Genomic DNA, 23,422 nt, shown 5'->3' with positions numbered 1-23,422 from the left:
ATGCTTTGCTCACTTCTCCCAGGGATTTACACAAGTGATTCCAGAATTCAGGTTTTGCTGACCAGGAACCTGCGGCAGAAGATCTGTCTGGAGTGTTTGATTCCAAACACAACAATATTCATTATTAATTTCACATGATTGGACTACGTGAGCCCGAGTCTGAGTGATGTCTCTGTCGGTTGAATGCTTGTGCAATTCTGTTTACTTCGAGAAGGTGCGTCCTGCTCTGTGACTTCAGAGGAGGATCGGATCCAACAGCTCCAACTGTTCTTTGCTGGGCAGTTGTACTGGACTGTGTAGAATGGATTAGGAAGTCTACATCTGAGATCCACAATCAACCCATCTTGTATCAGCATATATTTGCTGTCAAGCATCTGTAGCACTAGAGATTTTACCTTGTTTAGAGGGCATCCCCACACAGCTATTCCAGGCAGCTCTGGGAGAGAAAGAGATTCTTAGGGGAAAACCAGCATGTCAAGAGTACAGCAGCAGCCCAGAGGTACCCAGATGCTAGAACAGCTTCTCTGAGTTTTCAAAAGACAAGTGTAAGCAGAGATAACACTGTTGTAGCTTGACTTGACTGCAAGACAGATAGAGCCTGGAGGAGTAGTACAAAAACAAGGCTTTGTGGTGCTTTCACACTCCCACCTCACCCTAGTATCAGGTTCCTAACCTGATTTGGATGCAGCAATACTCAGCTTGGATCCAAAAATGAAACAAGCTCTTTATCTGCACTTGACTGGACTCCAAGTGATTTCAGTAAGAGGAGGCTGAGTAAGGACTTGGCTGTAGGTAGACCAGAGACTACAGTGGTTATTTATTAAATATATCCATCTGGTGTCCTGTTTGCAACCTGCCAAAGCAAAAGGGATTAAAACTTCCCCCCCTCCCCCCATATCCCAGTACTAAAATAATGAGTACAATTTTCCCCCCTTTCCATTATTAATGTAATAATCTGTCAAGCAAGCAATTGAGTTGTTTCACCTTACCACAATCTCTGCCAAGGAAGAGTTAGCAGCATGATAATTTAATGGAAAATAGTGCAGAGCATGTATGAGAGAGCAGTAAGTGAAGTTATCCCACCTCTTATTGAAATGTGGATGTAAAATGACAGCATCCTTTCAGCTTCATTAAATATTTAGTAGGAGCACAAACACATTTATCACAAGCACTCTTTTGAGAAGCAAAGATTATTAACAAGGATGTTCCCTTCAAGCTGTGCAAAGCAAAGTTAAGGAGTGTGCTTGTCAGGAAGGAGCAGTGGGAATAACTCACAGTCAAGGCAGAGATTATCTAAGAAATACAAACATTATCAGCAGCCATAGGATAATAGAATTCCTTGGTAATTTCAACCAAGTAACAGATGCAAACAATCAGACCAACAGAGGCGACAAACACTTCTGTAGTTCCTAGAATGTTTTTATGTGCTAAAAAAAGGCATGTGTCACTGCATGAGAAACCACAAGCTGAGGATGAGTAAAAGGTCATAAAAGGGTGCTTGGCTTGAAGGTAGTAAAAAGCACCAGAGCAGAAGTATCAGAATGAAGAGTTGTGATTAAGATGTGTATTTTAGATGTTCTGCAGGGCTGAGTGAATAGACTTGCTTTAATTATGTCATAAGTTACAGCAGTAACACAGATGAGGCAATGTTAAAGGTCAGAAAAAGCCCAGATCCTGTGGGGATCAAACATCATGTGTTTGCAGTTGTAAAGGAGAAGATTTATAGATAAAAATCCCTGTAAGCTGTCCTGACTTCCACTCTTTTTCATGGGAATTCCATATGAAGTAGATAGAAATGAAACCATATTCCCCTCGGGATGGTATAATAATAGCATCTTCCAGCTGTTTGTAACAACGAAGCTAAATTTATAGATCTAATTGTTTGCTTCAACCAAATAGAAACAATCACCAGCTTCAATGCAAGCTGTTAGTAAGTGACATCATCCTAAAGCCATGAAGCATCTTTCACTTCTTCTCAATGCATACGGTCAGGTTCTGCTCTTCTCCTGTTGGGTTATTCCCAACTTGTTGTAAGGATTTCAGTCCTGGAAATACAAACAGACATTGCAAAGCCATACAGAGGTCCTGGGGTTTGCTGGCTGTTAAAGCACAGGCAAATGCCCCTGCACCCTCCATTCTGATGTAATGCTGACTTAAACCCACCTTTGTAAGCCAGGCCCTGTGCAGCCTGCTCACAAAGGCTCAGCTCAGCATGTGCCCTGCACCACTTCTGCGCTGTGGTCAGTGCTGTTCTTATTTCCTGTGAGTGCAGTTCACTTTTTTAAGCCAGGTGTTTAGTTAGGAAGGAACTATCCTCGCCTTCTCACTAATGTGTCAAATCTGTATCTTGTAGATAGCTCCCTAAGTTTCAGAGAGGGATTTACTTGTGAGCACATATGGGTATATAGAAATTCATAGTTCAGCATTCACAATAGGTATGATCTGCTCTGTATAATTAAATAAGTTTCTTCTTTTTTCCAGCCTTTATAATTGATTATTCATAAAATCTTGTCTTGGGGAATCTGGGAATAGCTCTTTCTAGAACATACGGTTTACCTTAATACATACGTGTTTAGACAGGGGCTGTGTTAGCATACCACATTGAGAAGGACAGTCCTGGATTCTCACAGCCTTATCTCACCAGCTTCCATTATATGCACACCCAACGCTGGAATTGTAATATTGTATGCGGTGAGATTTTGTTTCCCTGATGCTTTTTGTTCCCATGTGGTCTCTCTGGTGTGGCTGGAAAGCCACTTACATGTTTTGTATGACTCCAGAATGACACAATGTGCAAAAGATTCGTGTTCCAGGTAGCACAAAGAAGTTGTGATCCGTAACAAAACTCCCGTCTCGCTTTTGTCAGTGCCATCACAGCACAGTAGCACTTGTCCTTTCCTTCAGAAAAGTGGCTTACATGGCTTGTAATGGAAAAATACTGGTATTAAAATAACAGGATTAAGCACTGTTATATTCCAAACTGGCAGAAACAAACAAGTAAAAGGAAAGATGTTCCTTCTTGCATGTCCTGTAGCTTGATGAAGCTGCATTATAAGGAACAGAAATAAGGAGTCACCATCTGGTCTGCTGCACAAAGAGAGCTCACTGATGGCAAGGGAAAGAAAATAGTGCCCAGTAGCAAGGGACACCCATGTGGAAGACAGCCAGGAACAAGTCTGCCTGAAGTAAGGCTTAAGTACTAGATGTCTTCTTAATACAAAATAGTGATATTTTGAAGATCTTAGTCTTAAATGAAGACTGATGGAGGAGATAGAATACATCCAAGTCTTTCAGAACATGTGCAAATACTGTTTGAATTTTGTACCCCACTACATGAGCAATAGGGATTTACACTTCTAAGGCTTTTTTTTTTCCCCAGTGGTTCACAATTATTAGCCCAACTTTACATCACCTTGGGAATGGAATTATATTGGAAATCCAATCAAAATATTCAATTTTGATTGGAAAAGACAGAAGGGTGGAAAAGATCGACTCCAGCCACTAACCCAGCTCTGCCAAATCCACCACTAAACCATGTCCCAGATACCACATCTACAGAAGAAGATCACAGGGGGATCACTGCTGAAGCATAGTCTCTTGGGTAGAAAACAGGATCTGTGTGAAAGCCCTGGGAATTTGATTTATCTGGTATTTTGCTCCTAGCTCTTTTAAGAGGACTTCACAAGAACAGCAAAAAGCAGGAACACATCACCTATAATGTAATTTTTAAGAGAGCTGTCAGCAAAGCTTCAGTGTCAGATACAGAGGGGTGGAATAAAGTGTTTATTTATACTCCAAAAGGAGATTCACAGTCAGCTATGTGAGTGATTTAAGCATCACTCGTATATTTGGTAAATGAGATCAGACTGTGCATATGGACTCCAGAACTGCAGACATCTTCAGTTGCTGGTTGGTGGTACAACATATACAATGGATGACTCTTTCATAACTTACAGAAGCCCTATAAAAGCAGATAGAGTCATCTAAGAGAATGATGCGGAAATGGTATTTGCTGACAGCATTCATGATTCAAGAAAATGGAGTAAAAACCCTGAGTTTGCTCAAAAGTATGGTTTGGTTTTCCTCACTGGCGTCCTACTTGATAATATCATTTTATGGTAATTAAATGTGCAAGAACTCAGCCTCAGATTGTTAGTAGCATCACCAGTTTTAATAGGCACACACTTCATATTAAAGTCTTCTTTAAAGAATTCTTCCTTTAAGATTCAGGCAACTGAACGCCTAGTCATAATTACATCATGAACATCCATCTCCAAGGTTGGTCATACTAATGAAACAAGTCATCTAAAAGGATGTTTTATCCACGTGAGCTTGACAATGGCACAATACTGGTACTTAGCAGAAGATAGGAAAAAAGGAAGTTGTACATGGAATTAAGAGGGAAGTGAGATACCCCTGAAAACCAAGGAACAAACAGAATTAACTGATTTCTGCCTTTGAAGAAGGAAGACATTATTTTCCAGAAATGACCACGTTTTTGTCTTTGGTGTTCACCAGGATGAAGCATCTGCTGGGGTCATGAGCATCTCCTGGAAGCAGCTCTCAGTCAGTTTCAAAGTGGGGAAAGTGATAAAAGTGATAGCAAATGGAAAGCGCATCAAGAACGTGTTTCATATTTTGAGTTGGGAATGACCTTGGGTGTTGCCTGATCCTTGCCTTATTACAAACTGTTCACACAGTGACTAACCTTGACACTGGAACATTCAGAAACAAATGTGTTAATCAGTCAACTTGACAAACAGGTTTGTGGCCCTGAAACTCCTGCCAGCCTACAGGAGTAATTAAAAACTCCATGCACTTGGGTTGAAACACAGACCTGAAATGCAGGACCTCCAGTGTGTTGCTGACTGTAACTTACATCTGCAGGTTGTGCTGGAGATGGTCGTGATGGCTGCAGTCTCTTAGCAATACCACACTGACAGCCAGACTGTTCCTGTGTGGTGTTGAGAACCTCTGCTCCCTAAAGGCGATGATTCCAGCAAGCCTGGACAGGTTTTCAGCTTGAAGGAAGAACAAGGAGTCATGTTCATCACACAGCTCATCATCCCTCAGCGGTGGACACAGAAATCTCTTCCCCCTGTACATGTATAAAGAGAAGGTCTGAGTGAGCTCTTTCATGAAATTCTCACTTAATGAAATGAAACCTTCTTCTGCTAAGACAGGGAAGTGCCAGTCCCTTAGTTATTAATGAATATAATCGTTGGTTACTTAGGCCCATATATCTGAGCTAGAAACAGTAACTGCAGAATGCTGATGGTGCATGTGAATTTCTAGACAAAAGTAATCCAGAAGACAAATGCAGTTACTAGAATACATGCAAAAGGTTGCAGACCAGGCACTGGGACATGCTGGGGTTAGACTTACTTATACAACCTTAACGTAGGAATCTTGTGGGCAGTATTACAATAGCCTTTAGTGAGATAATTCAATGCTGTTTTTTCCCAGCCTCCCTGGAGTGAATCTGGGTTGTGTGCTAATGGAACGTTTACCTTGTTGGAAAAGCTGGGAGATGCCCAAGGAGACAGGAGACTGCAGGAGAGGGAGAGGACGACTTCATGGCTCAGAGAACTGAGCATTGTCCTGGGTAACTGAATCCTGCCCATGCTTGTGTGATACCAGGCAGGGCACGTAAACTGAACTTTTCGCAGAGGGTGACTAAGTGTATATGCTTCATTTTTAAGGATTCTATCTTTGAGACACTCAGAAGTGAGGAATGACAATAGCTGTAGGCAAGTCCTAACCCCGAAGCCCACTGGAGTTATCAGAAAACAGGTCACAGGAACTTCTTCTAAGCCACTTGTTCTCATCCTTGGAAATTGATTTGGTTTTATTCAGTTGTCCCAGTGTAAACTGAGTATGAGTCTAACCAGGTGGGGAAGACATTCATCCTGAAATGTATGAAATGGCGAGATTTTGGCAGAGTCACAAGCAAGCCACCACAGAGTCTTGCAGAGGAAAACACTGGCAAGTAATTCATGGTGCTCTATCCCTCTTTGGACGGCCTCGAGATAGATAGGGGAGGCAGTGGGAGAGAAGACAGAGGAAGACAGGGAATTTTCTGTCCTTACAGAAAGTCTTTCATCGATACAGCATAGGCTGAAGAACAAGGTTTTAAAGAGTATAACAAACAGCTCCGACAAGTGTGACCCACTAATACAGCTCCTAAAAATCCCATTTAGATGCATTGCCAGTATCTAAAGGCAATGTTAAGCTTTATATTTGCTTCACGTGCTTCTCCATCTTACCATTATATCTAAAGTCTACTGACTCTTTAAGTCTGAGAAGCCCTCCCTGCACTTTACCCCACCACATAGCTTGGAGAGGAGTTGTGTAAACTGGGCGGCGCACACTCAGCTCCAAGGGTGTGCCTCAATCCATCGCAGTCAGCCTTTCTGGGCGCTGGGTGTGATGCTGAGCTCAGCAGGATCACAGCACCTCCTTGGTGCCTGACACACTTGTCAATAGTATTCTTACTCCTCCCCACCTCACCTGTCTGAGTCCAGGCTGAGCTGACATCAGCATCTACTCTGGGTTGCACTGGTAAGCGATACAGCTGAGGGAGCTCACCTGCGACCACGTAACAGAGATCTGTGCTCACAGAGCCATGATGCCTCCAGACTGATGTAACTGACCCCTGGTGTGCATTGACCTCCCGTGGAGCTCACAGGCCTCGACGGCAGCTTGCAAAACTCCTATGTTTGGCTTTGTTTCGCTTCCTTTTTAGAGGGTACCTTGATAGAAAAATGAGTCCCAAGTCATTGTTCTGGAGAACTTGGGGATTGATCAAATGTAATGCAAGTCAATGGTTGTCTGCCTGTTTATTGCAGTCCAGCTGCAAACACAGACTCCTTGGCAATACTGTGCTTGTCAAAAGGAAATCTGAATTTCCCGGTTTGGGGGGGTTTTTTCCTGCTTAATGCCTCTCTTTACATTGCAGGAAAACAATACTTGTGGAACATGTGGGAGTGAAACTGCAGGAAGTGTTGAGCGGAGCCAGGGGAATCCCTGTGCACAAACCAGCCTCTCCCTTTCTGCCTCTGAGAACAAGGTCACTGTTCATGTGTCATGGCCTTACTTCTGCTGCTCCTGAAAATAAGCAAAGAGGATACTGAAAGCAAGGCTGTCCCGAGCGAGTCACTGGCGTCCCCACCTACAGCGGGTTCAAACAGACTAAAATCACACCCAGTTAAACAAGTAACTTTAAAGGTTTCTCCTAAAACACAATCCAGCTTGTCTTAGTTCTGGATCCTAGAAAGCTGCTGGCTTCACCAGGCCAGCGTTTCGCGCTTGGGAGTGTGACTGGCTCAGGGAAGTTGTTCTATATTTGCCTAATGGGAGGGCAGGAGCCCCGCAGTACGTGCTGTGACAGTGGTCCAGGGGGGTGACACTCAGTGCAAGGGCTGCTTCGCCCTGCCCATGCCACGCAGAGCAGGATGTGTGAATTCCAGCAGATCTCATTTCAGCTCCATATTTATACTGGTGCTCGTCTGTTACACCAGGAAAAGATCATCTGAAATATGTCATCCCTGTTAGCAGGAGCTAAAAGGCTCATTCAGCTCACCAAGTAAAGCAAGCAAAATGCCTCCTGGCAGGAACAACAGCTGTATGCTTGACCTTTACCCATTCTCTCCTTTCTCACTTTGCATTCAGGACCAGGCTCAACGCATTCTTAGGAGGCATGTACTTGGAAAGAGAGGGCTATTTTTATTCGCCGTGTGGTTTGTCAGCATTGTGGGTCTTTAGGAATATTTCCTTTCATGTCAACCCCTTTAAGCACTTCACAGAGCATAGTCTGTCCTGGGAAGTCAGGAATGAATTCATGTTTTGAAGTCGTATCATGACTTGGAATATAATGTGCAGAAGGCAGACAGCACTGTTGATGGATAAAGCAAATGCAGACTGTGTAGTCCTGCTAAAGCTATTAGCAGAATATTTTACATTTTCCATGCACCCAAATTAAACCCCTTTACACAAGCAAAGTAACCCAAAACCATCTGGCACTAGAATTTGGGATTTCATAATGCTTTAATGCAAACCATGTGAGCAGGATGTCCAAAATGCGTGTGTCAGTGGCTTGAATTAACACATGCAAACCGATGAACTTTGCAATAGTTTTGACCGGTTTTCATTGTGTCCAGTCAGTGAATATCTTACCCCACTGCTGTTCAGCAGGGGAATGTCCATGCAGTTACCTTTCCTTGCCTGACACTTGTCACTTCACTGCTCCTGAACACAGAGGAGTAACCAAGATGAGAAAGGAGGAACCCCAGCTATGAAGCCAGATGAACGACTCCAGCATAAAGCTAAATAGCAACATGACTTTTTTCCATCTTGCTCCTGAATGACTGCAAGAATTAGTTACTACTGGTCATCAAAGACCTATGTGGCCTTCGGTATGAGGAGATGCTTCATCCTTTGCCTAGCTGTTCTCTTGATGTGCTTTCCCATCCTACATTTCAATGTAACGAGCAATGGGAATAACTGTGTCAAAGGGAGCCCAGGGTTAGTTTGAATTCAGTGTCCCTCTCTCCTCCCCTCAGGGCTGAATCACCACTGGGTGACCAGGCAAACACTGACCCTGTGTAATGCAGCCCAACTGACTCCTTACATATGTAGCAAGCACAAACTCAATCTCTCCTGATCATGCCTCTATCAAAACGTGCTATGGGAAGTTTGCCACTTCATCTTCCCAGACTCCTGGGGTCCCAGGCAGTTATCTGCCCCATGTTCTTCCTTCTTCTCCATGCATTCTCTTTGAAGGCATTGCCATAAGTCGCCTGCACTCCTCACACTGGGTCTCGGGGCCCTGAGGACACTAACAGGCCTTGCTGGCCTTGACCAGCCTCGCATGGTCCCTGCATGTGTGCCCAGGAGCTCCACCTGAGCCCAGCCCTGGCCCAAGCTAAGCTACAGGGGTACTGATGAGTACAGCTGGACTTGGCCATGCACCCCATTGATCCTGGCCTCCAGACTGGCCTCCCAGCTTCACTTTGGATCTGTCTCTTACCTATGGACCTGACAGCAGTCAGTCCGCAACATCCTCAGGAGACCTGGTCCTGTCCTGTGGAGTGAGCTGTTGGCCCTGTCCCATCCCTGTGAGCTTGCGGGGTGATGTGGACGCTGGCGCTGGCACGCCGTGACAATGGGCACAGCCCTGTTAGGCTGAAGTAGTTTGCAGATGCCCCAAAGTTCAGAACATCCCAGATCTGGGGACAACATAACTGAAAATAGACTTGGAAGAAATCTTGAGTAATAACGATTTCAGCACCGGCTATTCCAGCAACCCTGCTGCGAACCAGAAGCACTTTATGCTGTGCTGATTATCTTGCATTAACCCATGCAATGCCCAGTTGCTTGGTACATACAGTGAATTCTCTGACTGCTCGGGCTGCTGGGGGATGACTCTGCTCTGCTCCTGGCCAGTGCAGCACACTGTTCAGCTCCATCTGGTGATGCTTTGAAAGACCATCCGTGACCTTGAAAGTCCTTAATACCGGTCACTCTTGTTGGCCAGCACTTCGAGAACCAAGCAACTGGAGAAGCTGCTGTCACTGCGTGTTCACTTCTAATTTACATTAGATTTTAGCAGCACAAGGAATAAACTAAGGCTAACTGCTGACCTACTGGCATAGCTCATACTGTAGCCCCTCTCATCCATGCCCATATTGTCCCATGTTTTCCCAAGGGATATCTCCTGTGTGGCACAGGAGCTCCCACCTGCCCCAGGTGCCCTCATGGTCACACAGCTTCTGCCTCTGCTACCAGCTGCCTCACTACTGAATGTAAGGCAGGGTACATGGCTTGCTAGTGTGTGCCACTGGCGTACCGAAGGGGGGAGTTCTATAGGTTAGTCCCATCCTCTCCTTGAGAACTGCTTCCTGTGCCATCACCTTTGTCTTCTCCCCAGATACTTTTCTGTGGACGACCTGAGATGCTAAGCCCAGACTCAGGGGCACAGGAGGACTTCCTCCCTGCTGCCCAAGTGTTACACGGTGCTTTCCTCTTCCCTTCCCGTGTGCTGAGCCTCTGTGCCTCTAGGTAAACCTTATTACATCCCTCAGTCCTAGTGCTCTCATAGAAAAGATGGATCCTAACAAGATAGGATTGTTGCGTCTGTAGTGAGAAGAAATGGAGAGATGCCAGCCTTCAGCTTGTGCTTTAAAATGAATACAATGTGCAATAGGCAAACGCTGTGCCTGAGTGTAAGAGACAGCTTTACCTGGGCAGGGCGGAGCAAGACACCAGAGGACTCAATCTGGCACCGTAAAGCTCCTCCAGCTCCAACCCCTGCCACGGGCAGGGCCCCCTTCCACTGGAGCAGCTTGCTCCAAGCCCCTGTGTCCAACCTGGCCTTGAGCACTGCCAGGGATGGGGCAGCCACAGCTTCTCTGGGCACCCTGTGCCAGCGCCTCAGCACCCTCACAGGGAAGAGCTTCTGCCTAAGAGCTCAGCTCAGTCTCCCCTCGGGCAGGTTCAAGCCATTCCCCTTGGCCTGTCCCTATAAGCCGTTATCCAAAGCCCCTCTCCAGGTTTCCTGCAGCCCCTTCAGGCACTGGAGCTGCTCTGAAGTCTCCCCTTAAGGAGCCTTCTCTTGTCCATCCTTGTCCACTTTTGCTTTTAATTTTCTCCCAGAGCACAAGCTATCCTAGCAGTAGTAGTATACTGATATTAATATACTATATTAGGATACTATACCAGTAGTACATGGCAGGGGGGTTGGAACTGGATGATCTTGAGGTCCTTTCCAACCCTAACTATTCTATGATTCTAATATATTAACAGGAATGTTTATTGATAACGTAGCAGTTACTTTATTCTAAAATAATAATCAATTCTGGTTTTCAGATGAAAACCTCCACGTATTTTGTTATTTTCTTTGATAAAGCCGTGTTCATGTATCTTTGAATACCAACGTAACAGCCAGTTTCTGACCTCGTTGCCAGGTCACGACCGAGGGCAGCCTAACCCTTTCCAGGGCTTCCATGCGCGTCGCCACCGCTGCGAAGCTCCCCGTCAGCCACAAGAGGGAGGACGCGACATGCACTACGCTGCAGCAGCCCCTTCGCCGGGCAAGGTCCCAGCGTACAGCAAGGTTACCCGAGTTTACATTGAGATTCTATTTAAAACCAGTTCAGTCAAAATGGGTGCAAGAGGCTGGCTGACATTTGTCGTCAAGTATAAGAATAGCTCATTTTGGGTTGCCATAAACAGATTCCAAATGGACATAAACTAAACCGAGAGCCTTCACAGAAGTGTTTATACCAGTTTAACTGAGTTGGTTGAAGCCTCCATGGAAGATTAACCCGTGGGACTTCTGTGTTTGGATGAACACTAAGCCTGAACTACACTAATTTAGCTTAGAATAGGAATGAAAAGGTCTGGCTTACCTTCGAAAGTAAACTCTGTATTGTATTTAGCTTCACAGAAAGTCCCTCTTGAAGAAGATACCGCTCATCTGTGGTTGTTTCTGTTTGAGTATTGTTGTTCATTCTGCTTCATCTGAACAATCTCAGCACAGCGGCATTCCGTGAAGGCAGCAACAGAACTGAAGACAAGGCAGAAGAGATGTTCCAGCACTTGGCTCCTTGAGAACTTTGCATTTAATGCACAGTTTCGAGCAGATTTTCTGGTAGCTCTCCAGAAAACAAAATTACTCGGCATTGGTTTTGCTGACGGTGCTGAGGTGTTGCTGGTTGGTTTGCGTGCTAGGACAGAGGGGAAATCAGTGTTTGGAGTGATTCGGTTGTGAAAGGTCTGGGTCTGTACAGTATCTTCTGAGTATTTTTTCCATCGCTTGCTGCTCTCGGTGAAGATTGCCTTGTTCCTCCCTTCCACACACTTCCTTCTAGGCTTTGTAATCTACATTGCCCCAAGGAAATGCAGCTGTCATGACGGTTCACAGATCAAAATTCAGCCTTTAATGTAGCTAAGGCTTGATCCATTAACTACTTTGAAGATTATGACCAAAGCCTAAAACTGGCATCTGAAATATGAAACTTCAGCATGAGTTAATGAGGCCCAGGGAGGCTGCACAGGAGGCAGCTATTGCATCCAATACGATGTGATTATAAAGAGACAAAAGCAACTAGCACTGCAGCAGAAGTAAGCAGCAGGACAAAGTAAAGCCTGAGACAATCAGAAGCAAGATTAAGGATGAGTAATTTTACAAGTAAAAAGGGAAGTTTTGTCTACAATATTAAGCAGACACAGAAGCCAGCGGAGTCTGAAGAGTGATGTGACCTTGCTCAGATTCACAAGAAGTCAGCAGTATTCATCGTGTTTAGGAGTTGCTCTTTGCAACTCAAAATACAGACAGAGGTTGCCCTGGAAGTGGAAGGATGGATAATGGCATTCCCAGAATGCAGAGGAGCCTCTCAATGGTGGGAGGGGATATTATAGTGATGTAAGTGGTGATAATCCAATTTATGCACCATGGGTCATGTCAGCTGACAGTAAATGGAGAAAACTGAGAAGGGATGCAGCAGCAGCGACCACGTGTTCATATCTGTGAGCTTCCTTGGAGTAAAAGCAGAACTTCAGTACTTGGAACTACTGTTACAAAAGCAAGTTGTTCCTGCATGTTTCCAGCACAGCACTGGAGTGCCAGAGAAGGACCTGCAGTTTCCTGGGTCTGAGCTGAAGGAGAAAACGAGCAGGAAGAAGTCACCCACAGTATCAGTTAAGTGGGATACGTTTCAACATCAGCATGAAGAGAGATGCTGAGATTAAGGGTCGACCAGAAATAGCCCAATAAGTTTCCACTGAATCAGTGTTTTCTGATGGAAAACTGTCCTGGATGGAAAAGTTCCAGCAAGCTGAAATTGCTACATTGAAAGTACTAGTAATCACTTCTCCATTCTATAAATACCAAGTGCTCATGATTGCTGGCTTTTCAAATTCATTATAATTCTGATTGTGCTGTGTGACTCATGGGAACACACCAAATGACAGAATGATGAAACTGAGAGATTTGGGCATTAGAATTGTTCCATCAGCATATACTTCATGGGCTTCCATCACAAAAATATGTTCAAATTTTGGTTTCAACTACTTACCACTACTTGTGCAACTCAGAGTCAAGTCTCTACAACTTGGTCGTACTCTGCATGTTTGCTATCTTCTGTTTTACACAACACCAGCTGAATGAGCATCTGAATATTAAAGGGGACAGCCTAAAAAGCAAAAGAATAAGTCAAATTTTATATTCTCAACTGGGTGATATTCATGAACAATCACAGTGAAAGTGGTGATAGCCTTGTTCATGCAGCTAGTCCTAGGTTATCCTTCAGGCTGCCCTACAGAGTCAGGGAGGGTTCAAACCAGACTGGATCTGAGGTGGTAGGTCATCACCTAAGTGATAATGAGCAATCTTTTTTATGATAGGAGGACTGGACCTGAGGTCCAAAGAATTTCGTTCTAGTTCTGTGTCCTCGTTTGGACAATGCTATAGATGGACTCAGTCATTGTAAACGAAATAATCCCAGCAGAGCTAGCTCACAGCAGATTAGAATCATAGAATCATAGAATAGTTCGGGTTGGAAAGGACCTCAAGATCACCCAGTTCCAACCCTCCTGCCATGGGCAGGGACACCTCACACTAAACCATCCCACACAAGGCTTCATCTAACCTGGCCCTGAACACTGCCAGGGATGGAGCACTCACAACCTCCCTGGACAACCGATTCCAGTGCCTCAGCACCCTCACAGGAAAGAATTTCCTTCTTAGATCCAATCTGAACTTCCCCTGTTTCAGTTTGAACCCGTTACCCATTGTCCTGTCACTGCAGTCCCTGATGAAGAGTCCCTCCCCAGCATCCCTATAGGCCCCCTTCAGGTACTGGAAGGCTGCTCTGAGGTCTCCACGCAGCCTTCTCTTCTCCAGGCTGAACAGCCCCAACTTCCTCAGCCTGTCTTCATACGGGAGGTGCTCCAGTCCCTGATCATCCTCGTGGCCTCCTCTGGACTTGTTCCAGCAGTTCCATGTCCTTTTTATGTTGAGGACACCAGAACTGCACACAATGCTCCAGGTGAGGTCTCACAAGAGCAGAGTAGAGGGGCAGGATCACCTCCTTTGGTTGTCAGTGCTAGAACCATACTGTAACCTTCTGTTCAGGGGACAGCTCGCAGATGACTTCCAAGAAGTGAAACTCTGATTTAGAGTTCGATGGTAACTGCTTACTGGCAGTACTTCTGTTCTGCCCAGGTATTTGTTTTGTCTGTTTGTTTTGTCTGGAGCCATCCGGCACTTTGTCAGGCTCGAGTCCCTGCAGCTGAGAAGCAAGATGTGAAATGCAGCTCCATTTCCCACGTTTTTCATAGTGACTTTTTCCCTGTCAGCTCCTTACACCGGCTGAGGTGTAGGTGTAAAGGTCTAAATCTTTGTGCTTGCTTCCCAGGCCTCATCTCACAGTTTGTTACGGGTATACAATCCTTTGGGTCGTGGACTCTGCAGTTCAATACCACACCTATGACGATGTCCTTGAACAGCATCTGTTTCCCTCAGAACAGCTCAGCCAGTTGCACCATGGCAATGGCTCATGCGTGATGCAGTTACACAGGCTCCAAACCCATCTCTGAACAGAGAGCGCTCTATGTACATGTGCCGCTGCACTCACTAATGAATCACAGTGCTTCTCAGCCGCACAAGCCCAGATACAGTTTGTGGTTTATGGATTGCAAGCACTTGGCTGCAGAAGCTTTCACATGTTCTTTATATCCTTGTAGCTGGAATTTTTTAGTCTAGCGCCGTGACATGCCAGCTCCAGCACTCCCATGCTGCCAGTGAACGCAGCACTGGAACTGCAGTATTAGTTTGCTTTTTCTGTGGCTTTGAAATGTTCTGAGAAAGACTTACCCTTTGTGATCCAGGAGTTGAATAATCTCAAAGGGTGGCTTCAGATAGTCAGCTAACCCCTTTCCTTCACCCGACACTGCCATAACCATTGCTAACTACATACAGCCACCAGCAGAGGTATTTGTTCCCACTTGTTTGCTAGCTGCAGAAGAGGTTCTCCCCGTGCTCCTGTACCTTGGGAGGTATTTGTTTCTAGCTACCTGCAGGTATTTTGTAGGAGAATTTGCTGCAGGGCAGCAGGGAAATTATTGTGAATTCTTTCCAGTCCAGTTTGTAATCAAAAAGTGAGCTAGAAACCTTGGATCAACACAAGAATGTCAGTGTGTTGTTTAGGGGCTCCTGACAACCAAAATCACATTGCTGGCCTATGGCACCAAACAAGGCTCTTGGCATTCCAACTGTTTGATGTAAGAATATGTGGGAAGTCACCGCTTGCTTTGAGTAATGAGGACAGAGAGCAGGATTTACCCTCACTGGTCCTCTTGTTGAGCTCAGGTCTGTAACTACACCACTGGAAAAAAGGCAAGTCCGTGCAGAATGTGTGCTTTAAGTCAGACAACAAATAGAGTCTCCAAAATGATCCAGCATGTGCTCAGGACAGCATGCAGTCCCCATTCAGTCATCAGCCTCTGCTGCATCCCAGATCTGAGGCGCTGGGACTGGGTTCATCAGATCACACTCTTACTGTAGCAGCCTGCCTTAAGGGATCAGTGTCCAGTCCAACTCCTCCAAGTGTGGATGTGCAATGCAGCTTTCCCCATGCGAGCTGGGACACTTGAACTAGTATTTGAAATCACTACTGATGTGCACAGGAAAGAGAATATGGCAACAATGAGAAGATGATGCAAGACCGCAGGCTGCCTTGTTCTGTCTTCAACACAAAGCCTGTTCAGACTTCCCAAGGCCAAAACACTTGAAGAGACTGTTCACCAGAGGAACATCTATAAAAATAATCTTGGAAGGAATTGGCGTGTTACTGGGTGGTGCTGGTGCATCAGCACAGCATCTTCAGTTGGACAAGAAAGTAGGAACATTTGTACTTCAAGTGTATTACAGCTTTGCAACTAGCAGAATCTATTGTTAGCTGTACAGCCTCACTGAAGTCACCTGCACTTACACAGATGTGTGCTTCTCTGTCTCAGCAATGACTCTCTAAAAAGATTCCAAGTTTATCCCTATTGGATCCTTGGGAGTGGAAGGTCTTTTTTCAGTTACTGTTTCTGATATCTAATGCTGATTCTGCGTATTGAAAACACCCAGTCACTGTTAAGTGCTTTACCGTAGGTGGGCTTCAAACCTTTACTAAACGACAAAGAATAATACAAAGCTGTTACCCCCAATTCTATGCAAATGCAAGTAGGCCAGTGTCCCCAGATGCATAATTCACCTGTTAAGACATTTGATTGCTTTATTAAAGCTAACAGGCAGGGTGAGAATGAAGCTGAAGAGAGCATTGCTGTCACTGAGTGTATGCCCCACTACCTGTTTCAGAGCGGCTCCTGTTTCCTTGGGGTAGCCCATGAGCCACATCTGGCTGTGCAGTGTTCTGACGCCCCATGTGCTGTGTTTGTGGGCTCACGTCACTCATCCTGCTTCCTTAGGGAAAGAATGTTCAGCAGAGCTGCCATCATGTGCCCAGAGTCACTTGGTGGTGGTTTGGAAGGGCACAGCTGAGCTAAGCAGGATGGGCTTCTTTCCTTGGTGTTCTGGCCTCACCACAAGCAATCGTCTCCTCCTTTCAGTGTTGCTTTGTCACAGTGATGCGCACAGAGAATGGGTCTTCAACGTGAAAGCTTCAGAAGCTGGATATCTGGGGCTCTGAGTTTGGCCACAGTTCAGGCTTCACAGCCAGGGAACTGGAAGCTCTCTCAAGACCAGAGAGAAAACCAAAAACTCAGCCAAAAATGATTCCCACTGAAACTCTAAGGCTAAACCAGTACAACTGTACAAGTCAGACAGCTTGATTTTATCTCCTTCTGTGCAGCACTGCCCTACACTTGGTCACTGTTCAGGATGTCCTACATAACTATTAGGAATAAGGGGGGCAGCAGACATGATTTGGAGAATGGAGACTGCAGCTTCAGGGAGCCTGCTGCTCCAGGGAATCTGTTTCTGATTTTGCTGGCTCTCTGTGCTTTCAGCATGGGTGAAGGACATAAACCCCATTAGACCAAACCCCCCCCAGACTAACACCAAGACATCAGTTTCACATGAGACTGTAAAACCGAGCAGCACAAAACCGCTCTGAACCTCATTCCTCGGAGGACTGTACTGGGTACTGTGCTGTTCCACATTCCCAGCAGGAAGACAGGAATGGCTGTGACACACTGTGCCAGACTGCTTCCAGCTGGTGGAGATCCTGCCTTCATGTACCATACGGGGAAAAGAATCCAAGTTCCTTGGCCAGCTGGTGCAGACTGGCTCAAGTCTGCACTGCATAGCCCTGGGCCCTGTGTGGCTGTCTCAAGATCACTGTGATTGCTCTTTCATTTCTTTTCTCAGCTGGAAATGCATGAAATAATAGTGGGCTGTGCTGCAGCCTGCCACAGTTGTGTTGCTATGGACTGACACCAAAAGTACAGATCGCCTGCCTTCGGGCATCTGAAGATATAAGATCTACTAGAGCAGCATTAGAAGAAACTGGGTACAGTTCATGTCCATCTCTCAAGGCTGAACATGTCCCCTGGTTTCCTCTCAATGCTAGAAGGAAACCCAGTAGTAAATTAACTTGACTGGGGCTCTAGGATGAAACAGCAGTTGAGCACAATGCATGTGTACATCCGCACCACTGAATCCTCAGTGGAGTTCAGTGAGGTAGGAATGATCGGAGCATTTGTACAGACTGTTCCCTCGAAGCTTTTCAGCACCTCCCTCCATATAGGAACCCCTGCCTTCTGGGAATGAGTTCAAAGGTGACTGAGGCAATGCAGGGGCTGAAGCAGTTTCATTCTTTAGCTGCCTGTGTCCTAGGACACTTCTTAACCAGCTACAGAATTCCCATTGGCAAGGGGAGCAGAGGGGCTCAAAAGCTGTTAGTAAATTAAAACTATGAGAATACCTACCTCTTGATTTTGGGAAGAGCTGCACAGAAGAAGCAGCTCCAATAAAGAAAAGATTTGATATTTATCCGTAAGTTGAAGCTTTATGCACAACCTTAGCAAACTCAGGCGGTAGTTTAAAACCACGGTGTTGGTAGTCAGTTTAACACCCTTGCTTCTATTGTTTCTGGCTTTCATGAGTACATTCCTCTTGGGTCAGAGCTCTCCATGCTTAGTTCTAGATCAAAGGCCAACTTTCATGTTTGAAAGACCGAGTGAAACGAGTTTTCAGCTGCAAGTTATTCAAAAGTGGGAGCAGGAAGGAAACAGACTGTAATGCTCTGATAAAAATGTTGCCCTCTGGTTACTAAAAGTTCCTAATGGACCTCAGCCATCTCTCCAGAAGTGTGTTCGGCCGAGGAGGACCGGCTCCCTGGGACTGGATGCGGCTGGACTGGTTCAGGGTGCTTTGGAGGCATTTTCTCAGGGATTCTGGTAGCATTACTGGGGCTGGTGCCACAAAGCACAGGCAATCAGATTTCACACAGTCAGCTCTCCTGCACACAGAACGTGGAGACACAAACCAAGGAGCTCCTTCCTCAAGATGGTGCAAAAGCTCTTCCATCTGAGGGTCTCTACGGCTGTGAAGAAGAAGGTCCGCGAGGAAGATGAATGACCCCTAAACCAAACTGACCGAGCATGTAAAAACTGCATTTCTAAAGGTCAGGTTGCTCTCATGCTAGCTTGGCTCTGGCTGTGCACTTCCCTTTGCAAGGTAAACCTCAGCTGTTACTGTTATTTGCTCTTTGTGTATACCATAAAATAGGCCATGAAACATGGAAGCTCCAGAGATGCAGGAACACCTCTAAGTTAAAGAGTTTTCTGATTTAATACTGGCCTGAAGTCAAAATTTCACTTCTGGCTTGGTAGTTGCCCTCAGTACCTCGCAGAGCCTCTTTTGCCACTGGGTTGCCTTGAGTCCCTTCTGGGTACTCGGCTAAAGACAGAACTCCTGCAAAGTGTAAGAGATGCTGGGCCTGAGTCAGGAGCATGCCTTTGGCCTTGTGAGGCAGACTGGCTGAAAAGCAGACAAATATGCAAAGCAGACCAGCATGTTTTATCATACATGCAAGAGCCCAGTTACCTTTATATAAAAAGCCTCAGGGGTAGGTGTTATGTGGAATTTAGACCCAGTGTGAAATAGCCAAAACCGTTTAGGCAATATAATGAGTCACTGGTAATGACTTTGAAAAAGACCTCATGTAACCACATATGAAGGGCAGACTCAATCTTCAATGCTCCAGGTAGCTGTGCCTTTAAAGGAGCTGACATTCACTTCACCTCCCTGGTATGCAGTGTCAGATAACCACTGCTCTGCTGAACAATAGATAGAAAGCTGACAGGCTTTCAGAGGAGGGAGCTTGGTTTACATTAGGCATTTTCCATAAGGTCTTTTGAAAAGGTACACCCAGGTCTGAGAAAGAGCAAGCAATAATAACTGTACTTTGTAATGTGTACAGTAAACAGACGGGAGGGCAGGTGACAGGCTCTGCTAAAGTGCATTTCTAATCTTAAAAGTGACTTTAGGAGTGACAATGTGGGAGGACTGCTTCCATCTGCCTGTCTTTTGTTCATTCCTTAAACAAGCTTTTCCTTGAGCTGCCAAGTCTGCCTGCTCCCCAGAGAGACTGAAGGCAAGCAGGGTTCCTCCTGACTCATGCTTCATAGACAGCAGTTGAAGATGTGTAAGTGAAACCCATTTAACCCTGCCCGGGATGGAAACTCAGCTGAGTGGTGCTTTCCATACGGCTGAACACTCAGCAGCTGTGTCCTGTGTACAAGAACCTCAGGAACGGTCTGAGGTGACTGCACTGAAATCCTGTGGAGAGGTTCAAAGTGTCGCATTAGACCAGGAGCATGTCTTACAATTACCGTCACTGGTAGAAATACCAAGCTGTCACTAGCATGAAATAACCTGAACATCAGAAATGAGCAGAGGAAAGCTCACTCTAACTAGTATTGCTTCCACTGTTTTCCAGGATTTTCAACTTTTTGTACGGGAAATAGCAGGGAATGACCAAAACCAGTGCAGGCTCTGACCATCTGACCTCAAAAGCTGCAGAGGGCTCCTTTTCTCACCTGTAGCCTGCCTTGCAGCAGTTGTACAACTTAACCTGTCCCACAGCTTTTAATCACCAAAAGGCTTCACTTCCCCCCTTCGGGTGTCTGTAAGGAAAGTACTGGCCAACACACAGAGCCTCAGGAAAGTCACGCGAGAAAAATGAAGGCTCTGTGGCTTTGGATCAGATTCTCTGTGATGAAGCAAATGGATCTGTGCAAGGAGCCCCATGCTAGGGTACTGGTGGTGGCCCTGACTGTCCTGTTGTGCAAATGAGGGTCTATGGTTGTATAGTTAGTGATATATGTAATATATGATTCCTATATATATATATATATAAACCAAGTAACATATGATTCCAAAAAATAAAGTTCTTATTGTTACTAGGTAGCTGAATGATTAGATCTGAACTGTAACTGCTGTTTGAATTTGCGCTGGAGTCTCCATAATTTCAAGTTCTTCCCAGAGACGGAAGCTGGACTGATTAATAGAGCTCATAGTCTGCTGAGTTTCACTCAATAATACCTTTGCAAACCTGTTTGGTTTGCAAATAACATAGGACATACGCACACACACACACACAACTATATAAATATATATCTAAAGAAATAAAAAGCTAATTTTATTGACTTGATTTGTATTAGTTTTCATTCTTCCTAAAATCAGGACACTGCCTCCAAACTCCCTCACAACGTAAACTTCCTCAAGAAGCCTTTTTAGCCTTCTGGCTAAAGCCAGAGGGAGTCCCATCAGGAGTCAGTCTCCACGAGCAGGCTCAAGCAGTTGCTCCCAGCTGATAAGAGGAGAATGGAGGCCAGGGACTCCTCCCGCCCCACCACATAAAACAAGGCACTGCACAGCAAGGATCCAGTTTCAACCACAAAGCAGTCCTTATCAGCACCAAGGAGTGTCTTTGTTCTCATCCTGGCTCCTGACCTGGACCATGAAGGTAAATATGCTTTATGGTTGCTTTCCCAGTGTATATCTATTGCAGAGGACAAGCAAGAATGAACAGCAATGAAAGTGTAAAGACTGTTTTCCAACAAATCAGTTGAACCCCTGGCCTGATCTGAGTATGTATGCCACTCCTTCATTGTCTTTAATGAAACTTCTGCTTACTTAAAAGGACCTATTCTGGTAATACTTTACATCTGCCATACATACACAGCAAGTACACAATTCTCAAATCATCTATATATCTTTACTGCTGCTCCATGCAGTTGGGCTAGTATATTGACCGTGTTGATAAGATAACATCTGATAGTATATTATTTGATTATGTTATTAATGGCATCACATAGAATTCATCCATGGTTACATGATGGTGGAGGTCTGAGACTGTAACCCAGAATTCTCTTCCACGAGTCCTTATTGTAACTAACTTGGTTGTAACTGTTGACCTGGAGGACTCTGGCATCCTCTCCCTGGCTGTGCCTCTACCGAGATACTGAACTGGGGTCGTTTCTGAAGCCCAACAATACTGCTGCACTCACGAATGAACTCGTGACACCCTGGCTCACCCAGAAGTATCAGAATCATCAGAATTATTCTGTCATCAGTTTTATGAGGTAAACAAAATGGAAGAGTTCTTTTTCTCCAAACTGATACTACTTCATCATTGTCTTGGGCCGTAATTTTACACTCAGCCCTGTCCCAGCTGTACAAAACCTCTAGTTTGCTATTTAGTAATAAGGTGGGACAGCTCTCAGCTAAGAGAGAGAGAAGCTGCTGATACTTCTGCATGATGTAATAGTCATATGGGAGTTCACTCCCCTGCTCAGACTTGGTTCGTGCTTTTCAGTGTCTCCATCTATAAAGCGGTATGTATTACAGGGAGATTTCCAGGCCATTGAGAGCCCGTGTACGAAAAGCAAACAAAATATTAACTTATTCCATCATCCCAGAATATCGAAGTGGCCAGAAGAGTCATTCCTCTAAGAAATCCAGGATTCTGTTAAAGTTATTTTGCTTTTGATTTTGTTGAGTATTAATCCACAAGAATGAGGGCATAAGGCATATTTTAGCCAATAGGTAGAATTCAGTGAAGTCTATCAGAAAATAAGAGTGATGTAAAAGGAGAGCACATAGGGCAGCCTACTTTGATTCTGGAACAAAAGAATCTTTAAGCACTGTAATAAATTGTATTATCTAAAAATTAATTAATTTGGAATCAGATATTTGATTATTTTAGTAGTGATATATTAAGAATGTATTAGATGTATTAATAATAAGGATTCTTATTTGTTACAGACATCCAGGTGTCTGCTTGCCTGTCCTGCCCAAGTCTGTATACCTGTGCTTGCCTCCTTCAGGCTTGGGTTTCTGATCTGAATAAGCAACTGTAAAATCATCCCTGAAAACAGTGAGAAAGGAACCAAGTGAAAACAGTGAAAACACTGTACGGACATTCAAGCAGCAAGTCCAAGTCAGTACCAGAATGGTACCTGTAGGGAACTGAGCTCCTTGAAAATATTCTTTATATATATAATGTCTTTTCATCAACACCAAACCCGTTCCAGCTAATTCAGGTAATTTCCTTGCACACGAACAATGAGGACAAAGGAAGTGTAAAGTGTATGTAAGTTATAAATGAATGTTGAGTCTATTGATAGGTTCACATCACAATACATAAGAAATAGGGGTATACCTATTTCCCTATATGAAGGAAACACTCATGGAAGAAGATACGTAGACTTTTTGGCTCATGGCATGAACAATGGACACATTGCCACTTACGATTTGGAGCTGTATCTAAAAGATGTGTCAATGAAAACCATGAGCACCCCAGCTCAGAGATGTGAATCTGGTTAACAGTTGACAGACGTGTAATTTCTCACTCCCAGTGAAACAAGAGCGAGAGCAGATCACATCCTTCTCAGTCTAAAGCAAAACCCTCACATTGAAGGAATTAATGTAAAATGGTTTGGCTCTGCTAATCCTGGCACACTCTGTACTCAAAGAGAGAGACAAGGCTTGAGGAAGTAACTCTAAGGAATGAGAGTCACTTCTTTCCATAGAGACCCCAAGTTTATGTACTGCAAGTTAGACTGCATGGATATGCTCATCCCCTCTCAAAATCATAATTAAGGTTGATGGACTGAATAAAAACCTTTGGATTTGAACTTACATTATCTACGCCTTCCACGATTCTCTTCACATCACTGGTTTGAAAACCTGCCTTCTCCACAATGCAGATTCCCAGATGAACAGTTTTTACCATGTCCAAGAAAGAAAGACTAAGCCAGCGAAGAGCAACGTGCCTGAAAGCAACATGCCAGGAAGCAATCTTTCTTTAGAGATTGCTTGTAAAGAAACTGTTTATTAGTGGCAGCTACACGGCAGACAGCTTAGGGTTTGAATAAAATACACTCGCATGTGAGAATAAGCCAG

The 23,422-nt window shown here is 44.8% G+C and overlaps 1 long non-coding RNA gene across 3 annotated transcripts in view; it reads right to left on the bottom strand.

Moving 5' to 3' along the window:
• The window catches only part of LOC136018505 (uncharacterized), a 68,700-nt gene that overhangs the window by 4,746 nt on the left and 40,532 nt on the right, over positions 1 to 23,422 (bottom strand). For 2 of the 3 annotated variants that reach the window (XR_010614450.1, XR_010614451.1), the window contains exons 2-5: positions 13,077 to 13,193; positions 11,409 to 12,657; positions 6,589 to 6,752; positions 4,880 to 5,098 (exon numbers count right to left, since the gene is read on the bottom strand). This is a non-coding gene — a long non-coding RNA (uncharacterized LOC136018505). The remainder of the gene's footprint in view (positions 1 to 4,879; positions 5,099 to 6,588; positions 6,753 to 11,408; positions 12,658 to 13,076; positions 13,194 to 23,422) is intronic. The other variant, XR_010614452.1, reaches the window with a different exon arrangement.

This window comes from Lathamus discolor, chromosome 7 (assembly GCF_037157495.1).
Source record: "Lathamus discolor isolate bLatDis1 chromosome 7, bLatDis1.hap1, whole genome shotgun sequence".
Lineage (NCBI taxonomy): Eukaryota > Metazoa > Chordata > Aves > Psittaciformes > Psittacidae > Lathamus > Lathamus discolor.
The sequence above is the reverse complement of the archived record's forward strand: the minus strand, read 5'-3'. Positions and strand labels throughout refer to the sequence as shown.